Raw genomic sequence first — 17,006 nt, forward strand, 5'->3', positions numbered from 1 at the left:
CAAACCTTGATCTCTGACATTCACAGGTGAATGTACATTAAGAGAAGCTTTTAGGGTATTGTTAATTACCTTTAGAAATGTCCTAGGCTTCTTTCGTCATTCATTAGCTATTTAGACAATGAATGACTACAACATCTGGTTCTTTTTATGAATTCACATAACATTAGAAGAGGAATGTGGAAAACAGTCATTTCATTTTGGTCATTTTTAGGCTTTCTGAATCAAGAGGTACCCAGGACCCGGCCATTGACACTTAGTGGAGAGAGAGTTATTTCAGGATCCAGCACTCTGAACATTCTGCCTGGAAGTTTGAGCTTGCAGCACAAGTTCTGACTGTAGTCTGTTCTGAAGTTGAAATAATCACTCGAGTGTCTGTTAAAACCTCTTGTGAAATCATCCTCATCAGAAACAATTGCAGAAGTTTGAGCAAAGTATATTTACGCACCAATTTATGAACATGGGTTGGTTTATCTTGGAAAATATTTGACTGATTCTGAAAACACTTTCTCTGTGTGTTTTGCTTCAGTATGTTAGAAGTTGTTTTTGGAACTAAGAAATTGTTTCGTTCTCTCATTTAGCGGAATGTATACATCATGTCTATTTTCTAAAGAACTGTGGATGAATCATAGTATTTTCTTTTATACTTTGGAATGGACCCAGAATTATGACTGATTCACTGGGTTTCTCACAAAATATAATACTTGGTAGGAAAAGAGGACTCAGAGGTAAACCTAACACATTTTCTCCTTAGTTTCCTAGAAAAAGAGATTGTAAGGCTGAATCAGATTCACTACCTGCTGTTCACGCAGAACAACAAAAAAATCAAACGTGTGAGTCACTGTGTTAGTTTCCTGGGGTGGGAGTAACAAAACAGCACAGCCTGTTCGACTTAAAAGCACAAATCCATTTCTCACAGTTTTGGAGGCTGGAGGTCTGAGCTGAGGGTGTAGGCGGGGCTGGTTTCTCTGGAAGCCTGTCCGTGGCGGGCGGACGGCCGTGGGGCTCCTTCTCCTGTGTCCCCACTTGGTCCCCCCTCTGGGTGCTCCTGTGTGAGTTTCTATGTCCTCATCTCCTCTTCTTACAAGGACATCAGTCAGGTTGCTGAGAACCCACCCAATGACCTCATTTCACCTTTATTGCCTCTTTAAAGACCCTGTCTGCAACCACAGTTCTGTTCTTAGGGACTGCGGTTAGGGCTTCATCACGTATAATCTAGGAACATGAGTCAGGCCCCAAAGGCTGCACAGCCTGTCTGCAAAGCTGGTTGCTTACGGACAGCTGGAGGATAGGGCTCAAGGGCTGCTTTCTGGAGGAAGCCCTTGTGTTTTAATTCAAGGGTGATTTTTATCCCCACTTTCCTTTCTGGTTCAGTGTTATCTAGCACAGCAGAACCAAAGAATCTGCTAAATATTGACAGAAAGAGGAACATATTATTGGCTATTCAGCTGAAAAGAAAACATTCACCTTCATTCCCTAAGGCTGCCTGGCATGCGCCCAGTATGTCTCTGAAGCAGCCAAGGCCTCGGCTAAGGACGGACCTGCCTCTGCGAGCCAGGATAGTCCCCATGACCCCGGAGCATCCCCTCAACTCTGAGAAGGAAGGTAGGGACTGGAGCCCTGCATCCAGGCTGTCCCCTTCGGCCACCTCCAGGCACAGGCCATATCCCTTCAGGGAGGGGACCAGGGGCAGCGCCTGCCTTCACTTTGAGGCCATTTTCTCCAGAAGGCCTCAAATCCAAGTGGAACGATCCCATATAAAACATATGATTCTGCCGTTTTTACTTCCATGAATGGGGAAAATGAAGTTTCAGAAAATCCTGTTGTATCCTAGGTACCTAATCTCCATAGTCTGGGGATTTATTGCCATAGAACCTGCCTGGCCTAAGGCTTTCTTGATTCTTCAGGAAGAGAAGCAATGAGAGATGTGTGTTGTCTTGAATCGATTAATTGGGCTTCTAAGAAGGCAATGGCAAGCCACTCCAGTACTCTTGCCTGGAAAATCCCATGGATGGAGGAACCTGGTGGGCTGCAGTCCATGGGGTTGCTAGGGGTCGGACACGACTGAGCGACTTCACTTTCACTTTCACACATTGGAGAGGGAAATGGCAACCCACTCCAGTGCTCCTGCCTGGAGAATCCCAGGGAAGGGGGAGCCTGGTGGGCTTCTGTCTATGGGGTCACACAGAGTCGGACACGACTGAAGCAGCAGCAGCAGCAGCAAGGTACTGAAGAAAGCATGGGGGTGGAGGCACCATTACCAGGGGTCATGGCGGCGACTTCCTGGCTGAGGCCGAGAGGAATTAAAACCCGGCATGCGTATTTTTGGTTTCTCCTTGCTCCCTGGAGATCTGCTCCTGTGCAGGATTCACAGTGGTCACAGGTGGAGCATTTTTACTGTGCTGGGAGCATGTTCAGCTGGCCCTTCACCTACATAATGTACGATGTCTGGAGGTCTACACGCGACCACCCAGCTGGGCAGGACGGGGGCTGCAGACACAGCAGGAAGGGGCCTGTCGCTCAGAACCACACGGTCCTGGAGCAAAGAATGTGCTTGAGTGCCTGTGCCCAAACTACTGGCATCTACCTGGGCGACGCGGGCCCCCCTGGCAGCAGGGCACCCACCCTGTGAAAGCTGGAGGAAGGCTAGTGGGGGAAACATCAGAGTTCTGAAACCCCCATCCAGGGTCTCCTCACCCTGGTTACCGCTGCGCTTGCCCCTGTGTGAACTCCAGAGTCTTTATGCTTCTAGAGTGACCTCGCCATATTTTATCATGGCGCAGTGATGCTGGCTTATCAACAACTGGACCCAAAGTCACACGGGGGCAGAAGCACCATCCGGTCACTCTGAGTCTTAGGACAGTGGCTCCGAAGAGCACTGGATGCAGGCTTTCTGGAAGAAGGCTCTTTCCCTCCTGATGGAAGTGTCTAAAGAGCTCAGCTTTGCTCTTTTGTACGTCCATCCTGCGGGCAAGGAGTCTTTGCCACTCAGAAATGGTGAATTGCATCTCAGATGAAAGCGTTTGATTAGAACAGGCCTTGTTGGCCAAAGCACCTCCTGCCAGTCACGGCGAGCAGTGCCAGGGTGTGAGCGAGCCAGTTCCTGGCAGCTTGGGGATTTCAATAACCATCCCTACTCACATGCTTAAAGCAGAAGCAAAATCCTTCAAAAGATCTTAAACTGTTGAAGTGAGGATGAAATACGTAGCTGATCTGAGAGCTGGCATGGCAGACAGAGCTCCCCTGCTCTTTGATCAATACTGAGATGGGCTGAGTCTCACAACCGAGAAGAACCGCATGGGCTACACAGCAGGACACTTCCTTCTGTCCATGCGGGGCTGCCGTAGGGAGGGCCAGTGATGCAGTGGATGAGCCTATGTCTGGCCAGTGGTTGAGGTGGGTCGGGATATCCATCCCCCGGCTCTGGCTGGGACTGGGTTGTGGGGGCTGTGGGTACCACTGCAGGGGTGCAGAGCCCACCCTAATCCTACTGCCAACACAGCTATTAACGATCTCTGCCCACAAGATGCCGCGGCCCAGGTTGCAGGAAGAGGGTCTGGGGTCCTGCTCAAGGCTGGGCAGTGGCAGAAGACCAGCGGCAGGGGGCCACTAGGGAGACTCTGGCCCAGGAGGTGGCCCAGGGTTGGGGGGAGAGGGAGCAGTGGAGTTTGTTTTAGGGGACATATTGAGTGGATCAGCTTCAGAGAATTTTACAAAAGTAGTTTGCTGGATACACTGCTTTCTAAACAAATTAGCAATTGTTGATCCTAGTCATGCTTTATTATGCTTATTTCCCATGTCTGCTGGCAGATCTTGCCTCTGGCCATAAGAAAAACGGTGCAGTTAGAGTTTCTGTCCAGAAGAGGAAAATGTGTCCTATCTGATCCCTCTCAGGGGAGGAAACCAAGAGGCCTGGATGCACAAAAACAATGCAGTCACACCTGGAATATTATGCAGCTGTGAAAGGTTGTGTGATTTAGCATCATTCCAAGAGCTCAAAATCCAGGTGGCTCAGTGGTAAAGAAACCACCTGCCAATGCAAGAGACTCAGGAGATGCTGGTTTTACCCTTGGGTCAGGAAGATTCCCTGGAGAAGGAAATGGCAACCCACTCTAATATTCCTGCCTGGAAAATCCCATGGAAAGAGGAGCCTGGCAGGCTACAGTCCACGGAGTTACAAAGAGTAGGACATGACTGAGCGTGCAAACATGAATCATGCGAGGCAGCGGACAGTGTCGAAGCAACTGGCTACACATTTAGAAAACAGGGCAGCCTCAACCCCATAGATCCCCGTGGGCAAGTACAGAGACGCCACCCAGAATCAGCCCCGGAGGACCAGGAGCGCGCACTCAGTAGCCTAGATCCATCCACATTTCTCACGTTGGTGCCAACAAAAGTGTACTTATGTGATTTTTTTAAAAATGAATTTAAAAGCATGATTCCCATACCAATTACTTTTGTCTTGCAAACAAAATGGACAGCTCTAGCAAAATTCCTTGACTTGAGGAGATGAGCAATAATGAGAAAGTCGGCAAAAGATGTGGCTTTTTAAAGTTCAAGAAGAGCAAGTCCAAGAGTCTGCAGCTGGGCTGGGGTGGGGGTGCTGAAGCACTTGCCCAAGGAGCTCCCAGCTACCTACAGAACAAAGCCGCCGGCCCCAGACACCATCTTCAGAGATGCCTCGGAGAGGTATATCTGATAAGGTCCTACAGGGCCAGCCCAATGGGTCAAGATCTGGGTTAGAAGAACTCAATGCCCAGTTTATGGTTTCATCAAAACCACAGACTGTTTCTCTTCTAGATTTTCCAGAGTAAGAAAATCCTTCTTTTTCATTACTTAGACTTTTGTTGTTGTTCAGTCTCTAAGTCATGTCCAACTCTTTGTGGCCCCATGGATTGCAGCATGCCAGGCTTCCCTGTCCTTCACCATCTCCTGGAAAATTTGCTCAGACTTAGTCTTTAGCAGATCACATAAGACAACCTCTCTATTATAAGCAGACCTTGCAAACTTGAGGAGCAGCCAAAATGATATTAACATTTCATCTCACTCTTCTTTCTTTTTCATTTCTTCTTCTTTTTTCTTTACTTTTTAAAATAATTTGAGTTTTTACTGGTATTTTGTTTTTATTAACTTGGGCTCCTTTTATTTTGAAGGGATAACCAACAAGGTTCTACTGTATAGCACAGAGAACTCGGCTCAATGTCAGGTGTCAGCCTGGATGGGAGGGGAGTTTGGGGGAGAATGTATCCATATGTATGGCTGTGTCCCTTTGCTGTCTACCTGAAACTATCACAACATTGTTAACTGGCTATACTCTAATGTAAAATAAAAAGTTTTAAAAAGGAGAATTAATTTTTAAAAATAACCTGGGCTCCTAAATCCAGAAATTAAATAATTGATTATTTCTAAGATTAATTAAGGATTGCTGAGGGGACCATAATTTTATTACACACATACTATCAGGAAACTACAGAAAAATCACCAGCTCACTTGAAGCTCTGGGAATACTGTTAATATAGATCCTAACAAATGTTGAATGTGCCCCCTTTAAAATGAGAAAATAACCTTCAGCTCCTTTAAAATGTAGAGTTTGGCATTTTACTAAATTTCATAGGGAGAAAATGTAATGAGTCAATAAACCCAATTTGGAGGCTGGTTATTGTCACATAAATTAATTTGCCTGCTAAATGATCAGATTCACATCCACCTTTTTCCCCACCATCTGCCTCACAACAAAGTTGGCATTGGGCTCCTTTGAGGACGGCCTGTAAAAATGTCATTACTTAAAGGCTTATTATCCACTGAGTGATGATGAACTCCAATTTCCCTCTGCTTGCTGGCTGATCAGGTAAAGAACAGAGTTTGGAAATTTTTTTTCCAAAAACAGTACCCACCCGCAGTTCGCCTCGAGGCATCTCTTCCTCCAAGGCGATCATCCAAAGGAGCGGTGCCGCCGCCGTGTGACCTTGGCCTCTCGCTTGGCAGGCCACTGCCGTTTAGTGGGAACATGGCAGGCCTCGTGTCCATGGCTGGATTGCGACTCGGCTCTCCAAACACTTGTGATCTGTGAAATCTCCCCCGACTGTCACACTGAGCGATCCCATCCCAGCTTGCGTAATCAGGCACCTGGCAGGCTCCACCAAGCAGAATGCTGGCCTGAGGGGTGTGAGCGCCAAGTCTCTGCTGTGGCCAAGTTCTAAATATGACCCCAGTGGACTCTGGGGGCTTAGACACACCTCACCAGGATCTTCACACCATCCTTGTCTGATGGGAGACAGGAAGAAACCGTCGGTAGAAAAAGCATGGTAGCTACAAAAGAACTCTTTGATATTTAAGGTTTTAAAGCTAAGGTATAACACTCCGCCTTAGGTAATTCTTTGTGCATTTTTATTTTTTGCCTTTTCGTCCATGCTTTTCCCCAACGGTCGAGATGGCACCACAGTCAGCAGCGCATCCTGGGCCGTGTAATTCCCACTGTTTAAGCTTCACTGTAATAACACGATGTAGATTTCTTGTTAGAAAACTCCATATTTTTTTTGAAAGATATGACATGCAAATAACGCAGTGACTCAAATGATGATTGATAATCAGATGACTTGAAGAAAGGATATTGGGAATATTTTGACCTCAGATTTTCACAAATATATTATTAATCTACTAAAAATTTTGAGAATTTACTGTGTATTAATACACAAAAACAAACGCAATATAGCGAGAGATGGTCCATTCACACAGGGCTCCGTGCCTAGTCTCTAACAGGAAATTCAAACTGACTGACTGAACCAATAATCCACTCCAGTACCGGATTAAAAAAAAAAACCTGTTGTGAGGTTCTGTAGAGGGACAGAGCAGGGGTGTCATGCAAGCCCCCCCCAATGACAGGCTGAGGTCCCCAAACGGAGAGACCCCCATGAGGTCAACAGCAAGGTCCCTGGGGACCGCTAGCTCTAGTGAGGGGTCAAGACAGGGCAGAAAATCGGTTCTCAAGGGTTTCTGTGAAGGGTATTAGAGTTTGCCCAGTCAAGAGCCATTGAAGAATTTTAGGCAGAAGAGTAACATGCTCGGGATGAGTTTTAGAAGCTCATTCATCCGCTAGCATTGCAGCAAATGTCCTGGGGTGGGTGGATCTGAGCATGGAAACCAGCATGGAGGCTGTGGGGATTCGCCAGGTGGGAGATGGTGAGTCAGGCAGGGCGGTGGCAGCAGGAAGAGAAGGGTGGTATGTTAGGATGACAAGTGAGGAAGAGCCACAGGGGGACAGCAATGGGGGGTGGGTGAGTCTGGGTTCCCACCTCAACACAGGCTGTGAGCATCCAAAGACAAGGGAGACTTGGATGGTACCACTTGCCTGAAGGATGAACAGTGAACTCATGGACTGTAGCCTGCCAGGCTCCTCTGTCCATGGAATTCTCTCGGCAAGAATGCTAGAGTGGGTTGCCATTTCCCTTTCCATCGGGGTGGACCCTCATGGAAGGGATGAGGAGGGGATGGACCCTCCTTCCTGACCCAGGGATTGAACCCAGGTCTCCCATTTTATTCATATACACTCTCTAATTTTTAATTTAAAAATAAAAATATTTCATTTGTTGCTGCAACGTGATCAAAATTTTCCAAAACCTAATGCCAAGTCATTGCTGACTTCATTTAAAATCTGATTCTAAGTATGTCGAAAATTAGGCAAATTTATTTCCTCTAGAAAAGAACTCTCAATGTCAAAACACCTTTCAGTCATGTTGACTCATTTATAATTTTGGAACAAAGTTAATTATGACTATTTCAGGATAACATAAAAATATAGTTCAGATTTGTTACTAGGTCACGTGTTTGCCTCTCTCTAAGTTGTACTTCTCATTGCGACTTCTGAATTCCTATAAAACGTACTGATCATCCCTTTTTTTATATTTTAACTAGAATTATTCCACTTTGTTTTGACTTAATTTTCGTTATCTCTCATTTTTTCTGTATAGTCCAACATTACATGTCTAACATGCCTTTATATATTATACTGTTTTTCAATAACAATAAAGTAAGTGTTTGCTGAAAAAAGATAACTGGCATAGAATCAATACGACTGGTGGATAGCCGCATTTCAGTTTGCTTCCTAAAAATTATGATAAGGTTAAACACTAGTCAGCTAAGAAAAGCTGGCTATTGGAATAGGACTTGCATTGTTTTAAAAGAGATGGAAGAGGGAAAGTCAATCAAATGTCAGGGATATATTTAATGCTGAACAAACAATCACACACATGCATTCACACACATGCACACATGTTCCCACATGCACGCATACACGCATGCATACACATGCTCACACACTCACAACATGCACACACACGTGCTTGCATACACATACACACACGCTCCCACAAGTCACAATATGCACACATAAGCACACACACATGTAAAAACATAGGGACGTGGGTCATCAGTTTCCCAGAATCACACTAGACAATGTGAAACCAGCAGTATTTGTCTTAGAGCCAGAGACACGAGAAGACCTGTGCATTCATTATTCAGGTCTGCACCAGCAATGATGAACTGGTGCTATTTAAACTGAATCCTGTTAACTCACTTTGATAATAGGATTAAGTAGTTGAATATTGTTTGCTCACCTCAGAGGCAAGGACAATTTGCCGTCCACAGCTGTTACAATCTGAAAAACACAGTGTTTCCAGAACACTCGGCCCTGACCACGTATTTCTTAAAGACTGTGGAGATATCTATCCTACTGCTTAAAATAAAAGGGACACATTTCAGTACATAAATAATATAAAAAGAATATCTAATGAAAAGCAACTATTTGATTTTAAGAGACTCTGCAGCTCCTTCTGAAAAACCCAGGAAGTCAGATGTCTTGAATTCCCAGTGCAGGACTTGAGTCACCATCTTCTTACCAGCATTTGTGATAAACTCTTTTAAGGGAAAATTTTTTTAGCTGTTCCTCACAAAATTAATGTGGATTACTTTGTAACCATCCCAACAGAGCTTTAAAGGAGCCAAAATAAACAAGGGAAAAACACAGACTCTCTGAGTCTGAGGTGAGAGAACTTTTCAGGTAATTAATCAGTGACTTGGTGGGTGAAACACTGTACCACTTTTGCTCCACAGTGATCGTCCTACAAAATCCCACAGCTATTCTTGTCTCTGTCACAGCAAGCCCTGGGGGGATGGGAACACCTTTCCCCTGCCTTGTAGGAGCTGGCATACAGTTAATCCTCAAATATTTGAGGAATTATTTGATGAAAAGTTTCCAACACTAATTTAAGTGTGAGAACGCAAAGACAAGAAAAGCCTGGGATGATTGAAGCAGCCCTGAATGATTTCTATGCATCTCACCATCTCTTTGTGTTGAATCCTACTTGATAATTATGAAAGTGAAGTGAAAGTCAAAGTCACTCAGTCGTGTCTGACTCAATGAACTATACAGTCCATGGAATTCTCCAGGCCAGAATACTAGAGTGGGTAGCCTATGCTTCCTCCAGTGTATCTTCCCAAACCGGGAAATGAACCGGGGTCTCCTGCATTGCAGGCAGATTCTTTACCAAATGAACTATCATCATTATGGGTGAGGCCAAATATGTGTGCATGGGTGCTCAGGCGTGTCTGACTCTTTGCGACCCCATGGACTCTAGCCCACCAGTCTCCTCTGTCCATGGGATTCTCCAGGCAAGAATACTGGAGTGGGTTGCCATTTCTCACCTTAGGGGATCTTCCCAGGATTGAACCTGCATCTCTTGTGTATCCTGTAGGAACATAATCCACCAGCATGATCACAGACGAATTGTCACCACGCCAGGAATACATATTGCTCACAAGACCAAAGAGATCCATGGACCCCAAACAGACGCCAGCCTATCGTCCCAGAAGTCGGGGAGCTTGGATATGACGATCCCAGGTGTGATTCTGGCGACACCTGTTTCCATCAGCTGGAGCAGTTTCCCAAGCTGGGCCCCCACTCTGAGGTCCAAAGCCCAGAACAGGACACAGGAGGGCTTGGGAAACACAAAGACAGGCAGGTGCCGGGGATGTGTGCAACTGGACGGTTGGTATTTCTGAGTCAGAAAATAACAGCTGCACCCCTTGCCAGGTGGACCCCCTAAATATGCTAGTGGACCTCCAAAATTTGAGCTTCTGGGGCTTCCCTGGTGGTCCAGCATTAAGACTTTGCTTCCACCGGAGGGGTCGCAGTTTTGATCCTTTGTTGGGGAATTAAGATCCCACATGCCAAGCAGCACAATCAAACAAAAAAAAAAAAATTGAGCTTTTTTCCTTTCTGAGTGATTTACCACTTTCAGCATATGTGACCGCCTTTTTGTTCATTTCCAGCATGGTGTGACAGTCCTGGCATGAGCATGTCGGGACAAGAAAACACCCCCACCAGCATGGAGGAGGAGCTGATGACGGGAGCATGGCATCTACTCAGGAAGGAGGAAGAAGGCGGTCTTCTCCCCCTCCCACTTCCCTTTGACTATAAGACTGTAGCCCACCAAGTTCTCGGGGCAGCACCCTCTCCACCCGTCTGCCTGTAGGCCTCACAAGGGTCCTACTCCAATAAGTCACTCTTTTCTCTCGCTTTGCCTCTTGTTGGATTCTTCCAGCACTGAAACTTAGAGAACCGGAGCTCCCTGGAGTCCCGAGACCCATTTCTGCGGCTCATCTTCTCTGTCCTCACTGGGGCAGAGAAACTGACCTCTGATGTTTAGGAGGTATGTCTCCACTGTCTTTCTCAGCTCCACTATCAGAGCATTCTGATCTTGTGTGCTTGCTGTCAGCGCCTGTTTCAGTCTTGCGGTATATTTAGACTCTTCGCTTTATGGCTCCTTGTCTTAAAGTTAGTGGGAGGAGAGGCATTTAAACCAGAAGCTAATGTTCTTCAACTTTGAAAAAACAAAAAAACGTTGCATTTTAAAAGAGTCTTTTTCTCACTCCCACTCTTTCTCTTCTAATGAAATTCTTTAGAAGACATTGCAACTCAAGCACTATTTTTCTTACTTTCTTATTTTTTCTCTCCCATTTTTTGTTTTTTACTATCATATTTCCATTTCTTCCGGTAGGTTTTCTCTACTCTATCTTCCAAATTTCCAACTGAGTTTTTAGTTTCATTGCTCACATACTCTGTTGTACAAAGTTCTTTTTCCCTCTTGGTGCCATGTGGCATTTTTTCCTTGAATAAAATATCTCATTTTTCTAAGGGTTTTAAGTACAGTTTTACTGTTTTAGGCTAATGTCTTTATTATCATTTTCCTACTAAATTTCTTTATTATTTTCTTATTTTGTTCCTTTTTACTTTTAAATCATTGAGTGTATGACTTGACTTCTGATGATTTGCTGTTTAGTCCAACTCTGCAACTCCATGGACTGTAGCCCTCCAGGCTCCTCTGTCCGTGGGATTCTCCAGGCAAGAATATTGGAATGGGTTGCCGTTTTCCTCTCCAGGAGATACTCCCAACCCAGGGACTGAACCCACATCTCCTGTGTCTCCTGCATTGCAGACAACCTGCTGAGCCACCTGGGAAACCCTACTGGTGATTGATGGTTGTTAATTCATAATTAAGAATGAAACACTCAGACTTCTCTGGTGGCCCAGTGGTTAGGACTGTAAGTTTACACTGTAGGGGGCATGGGTTCAACCCCTGATCAGGGAACTAAGATCTTACATACCATTTGATGTGGCCAAAAAAAATAAAGAATAAAGTAGGTGATGCCAATATTAAAATAACTAAAAAGAAAATCAAAACAAGAGACATTAACAAATCTCTTGGAACCCCTTCTCAGTGGACAGGACTTAAAATAGAATCAGCCTGGAACTGGGGCCTCTGATCCCTCTTTGATCTTGACATTTCCCTGAAGCTGTTGGGTTTCTCTAGAGAAGGGTCCCCATGTCCCAGCTGGAGGGGATGCCAGGCGCCAGGCGGAGCTGAAGTGGCACATTGCCACCCACCTGTGGAATTTTTCTCCATTCTCCTGACTTCTTCACCCTTTGCCAAGCCCGGTGAGTGTGGGTCCAACGTGGCTCATGTCCAGCAGGGTGTTTTTTCTCCATTTGCTTGAAGAACAGAACAATGCAAAATGTTCTATAAAACAAAAAAAAAGAAAAATAATTAATTACGCAAGTCCTGACAATGATTTAAAAGAGACTATGTAACAAACATCTCCGTGTGAATCATGTTAAACTGTAATATTTCACTTGAATTGAAGACCAGATTCATGAGTTCCTTCCCTTCACCCAGAAATAAGGACACAGCTCATTTGTGACATGAGTGCCAGGCAGCCATGATCATGTGGATTTGCAGTCCAACTCCGTCTGTACCAGAAGACCAGAAAGACCAAAGCCTACAGGCTTAGCCCCTAGTCAGTGCTCAGATACCCAGATGCACACTTTAGAAGACAGTTGGTTATTTCTTTGAAATATGCACTGTGAACACTAAACGATCCCCAAGGCAGATTTTTCTGTAGGAACAGTTTGTTTTTTAAGAAATGTTTGTTAAAAGAAAAAGATAAATAAAAGTCTTAGTCCTTTGTGGTTTGAAAAACAGTTTCATTTGTATTTAAAAAAACAAAACCTTGCTGTTACAGCAAGTCTATGAAAAACAGGTATCTCGCTGCTTGTTTTTGTTGTTTTGCTTTGTTTTGCTCAAAAAATACTTCATCAATTTTATTTTTTTGAGTTTTTTGTTTATTTTTATTTGTTCTAACAAAAAAGATTATGCTAAACACTTTCTTCATCTTGTAGAAATTCCTCCAAGTCACTTGACAGCACTTTCATTCATTTTTTTTTTTCATGGATGCATGTGTTCCTTTGGTGTATTTCGTACTCAATCCAGCCAAGTCCTTGTAATAAAGCATTCATTCTGTTTCCAGTTGTTTCCTGCAAACAATCTTACAAGAAATACCTTTAATATATCTTCTTAATTCATGGTGATTTTCTTTCTGAAGGCTAGATTCCCAAGAGTGACATTGTTGGGTTAGAAAATGGAAATAGTTTTAATTTTATGAGATGTTTAACCATCATCATTTTACAGATGCAAAAGTCAAGGCTGGGTAGTGTTGAGGGGAAGGTGGCAGATCACCCCCTGTGACAGAGGACCCATCTATAGTTAGAGATCCATCATGAGACGGTGGGTGGAGGATGGTCATTTGACATAGATCAAGATAATGCTGAGATTAACATATTTTCCCTTTAATGCAAATTTCCTTAAATGTTTTAGCTAGGATTATGAGCAACAGGAACCCACTCTACATAACAAGGAAAAAAGGAACTTCCTGCCAAGCCCTCAGTTTGTTCCCAGGATGGAAGAGAAGATGAAGAAGACCTGGCCTTCAGACAGCTCTGGAGACCTGGGCCAGGGATGCTTAGATACCTGGACAGCTGGGAGCAGAGTCTGGGATGCAGAGAGAGCATCTCGTTGGCCCAGCAAGTTACCACTGATGGCACAGGATAGGGAAACGCTGACGTAGTCTTGGCGAGACCAAGGCAGAGTGGGGATTAGGGTGGGGGGGTCATGACCTGAGAAGAAACAGACGCTGGGCAGGAACAGCAACGTGTGTTCTCTCCTCCTGGTTCACAGATCTCCTATCTGTGACGATGCTGAATGCAAGGTAATCCAAGCGAACCCATGCAAATACCCAACGCACCTCGTTCTTAACACATGGGGAAAAAAATAGGGTTTAATAACTGTGGAGCTGGGTAAAATCCCCAAGAACTTGGAATTTCCAAGCCAATACAAATAACTCTTTTATAATTGTTGCAGTTTTCTTCAGGAGAATACAGCTATCAGAGATGAATAGAACATCAGGAGCTCCGTAATTAATGGTCTGAATTAGGTTTGATTTTGTATTTAACCAAATCTCCAATGACTGAGGACCTCCGAGTTATAAATTCTGAATTTCAAGGATGGAAGCCAGTTGTTGCATCCTGGAAATTATCCTGTACAAGTTAATCAAGGAAACAGAATTTGCTTTTTCGGTTTGCCTCCCTAATCAGAAGTCAAATCCACAATATGTTGTTATGAAAATGGCGACGAGGCTTGGCCACCGCTTTAGCAGTCCTTCACAGCCTGCTAGAGTTTAAGACTTGGTACTAATAGGATGTATCAAATATTTTCATTGTGATCTCTGTCGATGCCTCTGTTTAATCTCTGCTTACGTACTGTTTCATGCATTCTATAAGTATTTGAGAGTTTATGATATGCCAGTGCCTGTGGTGGGCCTGCTGGGACAAGCGTTCTTAGAGAGGTTGTGGTCTGGCCGTGAGGGTGGAGAGCGATGCACCTGCTGATGGCCTCTTCTAACTACAGCAGCCCCTGGGGGGATGCCCTCAGAGCCATGGAAGGAGGGGTTGCGAGCAGTCTGCAAGCTGCGGTGCTGGCATCAACCCTCTGCCCCATGGTCTGTCCTTCGTTGGTCACACCAGGATCTTGAGAGGGGCCAGGCACCCAAGCAGGGCACAGGCTTCACACACACATGATGAGGGTCCGAGAAGAGTCAGCGACTCACTTCCCCTTGGAGAGGTGGCAAGCACTGACCTCTGGGAGGAAATACCACGCTGCGCCGAGCAGAGAAAGGAAGAAAAGACATTTCACATTGGGCTAAAAAGTTAGCCCAGACGTGAGATGACGCTGTCGACCAGCCAGGGACAGTCTTCAAGGTCATGAAAGCATCAGGATTAATGTCGTGTCCCCCACGTGCTTCCTTGCTTTCCAAGCAGCATCATGATCAGAGCTGTGCTTTATGAAAACGATATTCCCGGCCATGTGGAAGGGGAGAGGCGAGTGAGAACAGGGGCAGAGTGAGGAGACCCTGCAAGGCCAGGACCCAACATGGACAGAGGGACGCTGAGAAGTCTGTCTGTCTCGGGAGACTGAGGAAACAGGTGGTAAAGCCATCCACTCCTGGACCATCCTGGGCATGGGACCAGGAAAACAAGCGTGCTAGTACTAATCTGCTGTATCAACACTCATCATCTCAAAGTACTGAGGACCAGGCACTGAATGTAGCCATTTGGCAGGAAGCAGACCGGTGTTTCCATGTTGCCAAAGTGCAGCATATAGATACATAAGCCCTGGGGTCTGCGATCCTACATATAACTATGTATCTACATAGTATAAGCATGTATATTACAGCTGACTCTTTTAATAAAGAATACATTTTCCATACTGACAGTAAAAAATATCCATTAACAAGCACAACATCCTGGGGCTTCCCTGGTGGCTGGGTGGTAAACAATCAGCCTACCAATGCAGGAGACATGGGTTTGATCCCTGGTCCAGGGAGATCCTGCGTGACACAGAGCATCAAAGCCCGTTTGCCACAACTGCTAAGCCTGTTCTCTCGAGCTATGCTCTGCAACAAGAGAAGCGACCGCAATGAGAAGTGTGTGCACCACAGCTTTAGGAAAGCCCTTGCAGCAATGAAAACCCAGCACAGTCATAAATAAGTAAACAAATAACTTTTTTAAAGTACAAAATCCTTCACAGTAAGGACACAATGACTATCACAACAGTGATAACCAATGCTTGGCACTCACAGAGAGGCTGGTGTCCTCCTGTGGAACTCCCACCATTCACAGGACATTCACCAACATTGGACAAGCCATCCTGAGGCCATGACCCAAGAAGGCAAAAGCAAAATCACTGTCCACTTAGAACATGTTCAAGCACAAATGACCAAACATCTCCCTCTGCTGGCCAGGATAGGTAATGCGGCTTCTGAACAGACCCCGGCCATAGCTTTGCCTTAGAAGCAAGACCACATTTCGTAGGATATGCAGTCAGAGAGTCCCCTGCTTTCCGATAGCCTCATGCCTAAGCAGAAACCCCTGTTTGAACCTTCATCCCAAATTATCTAACACAAGCCCAAGTCCCACAATCCTTTCTTCCAGCACCCCTACTGAGACGTCCGCTGTTCCCCAAGGCATGCTCCCTCCCTGGCTGCCGGCAGCAGTCACCCAGCCTCCTCAGCCTATGTGTGTGTCCCGAGGGGTTTCAGTGGTTCCCGAACATCATGAGACTTTTGCGTTTTGTTATTAAAAACAAAAACTCGAAAAACAGCTTCTAATCACTTGTTCATCTAACTCAATAGTTTGTTTTAAGTTTGAATCAAATACTGTTGAAGATGAAGGCCACAGCAGGCATCACATATAAAATCATCGGTCATCTGTCCAGAACTGCTTTGCAAGAAAAAGGGGATTATTTCCCAGCAAGAAGTTAGGTAATCTTAGCACTGCATTTTTCATGAGCCCAAGTGTGGGGGTTCTCACAGACTATACTAGTTCCCAGAACTGCAAGAGCAAAGGGTCCAAACCTCCGGAGGGAGGAGGGGGTGGCCTGGTCATTATGATGGGCAAAATTCTGTTCAGAAAGAGTTTCAGTGTTTGTCTAGAAAACCCAACATTGAAGATTATCATTTATTTTGCCAGAATTTGTGTTTGCTCTTTTCTTTTTTGTTTTCCATGTGAACTTTCTTTTTCTAACAACCAACAAGAGACACTGTCTACAAAGATGTAGGCATGTGTCTTCATGTTCTGGGTGTCTGGTACATGTTCTTCTTACCAGGATGGTTCTACATTATTGTTGGGGCCTCACAAGATATTGGGCCGAGGCTTATTGTCACATTTATAAATATATTTTTCAAAGTTTTCTTTTTGTGTCTGTGTGTGTTTTCTCTAAATTAGTAGTTGATTTTAGAGGCTTTTTTAAAAATATTTTCATTTCTTTTTTTCTAATTTTAATTGGAGGCTAATTGCTTTACAATATTGTCCAACTTTTCTTATTGATAATCTCAATTTTGTGTAGTTTATAGCCAGATCTGACTTTTTTTTTTTTTTTTTGCCTGTTTTAGGATCAGAGGGACAGCGCTGCCCTTTTCTTACTTCCAGCTTATGTTTATTTTGGTGCCATTGTCTTCGGGCCATGATGTCTTTGCAGGGGTCTTTTCCGTCTCTTGTCATCTTGTGGTGTTGGGTTAGTTGATACCAGACACCATAATCTGCACTGAACACGGCCCAGCCC

This window comes from Moschus berezovskii, chromosome 16, assembly GCF_049115385.1.
Source record: "Moschus berezovskii isolate FMDL1 chromosome 16, NW_MosBer_1.0, whole genome shotgun sequence".
NCBI classification, from domain to species: domain Eukaryota; kingdom Metazoa; phylum Chordata; class Mammalia; order Artiodactyla; family Moschidae; genus Moschus; species Moschus berezovskii.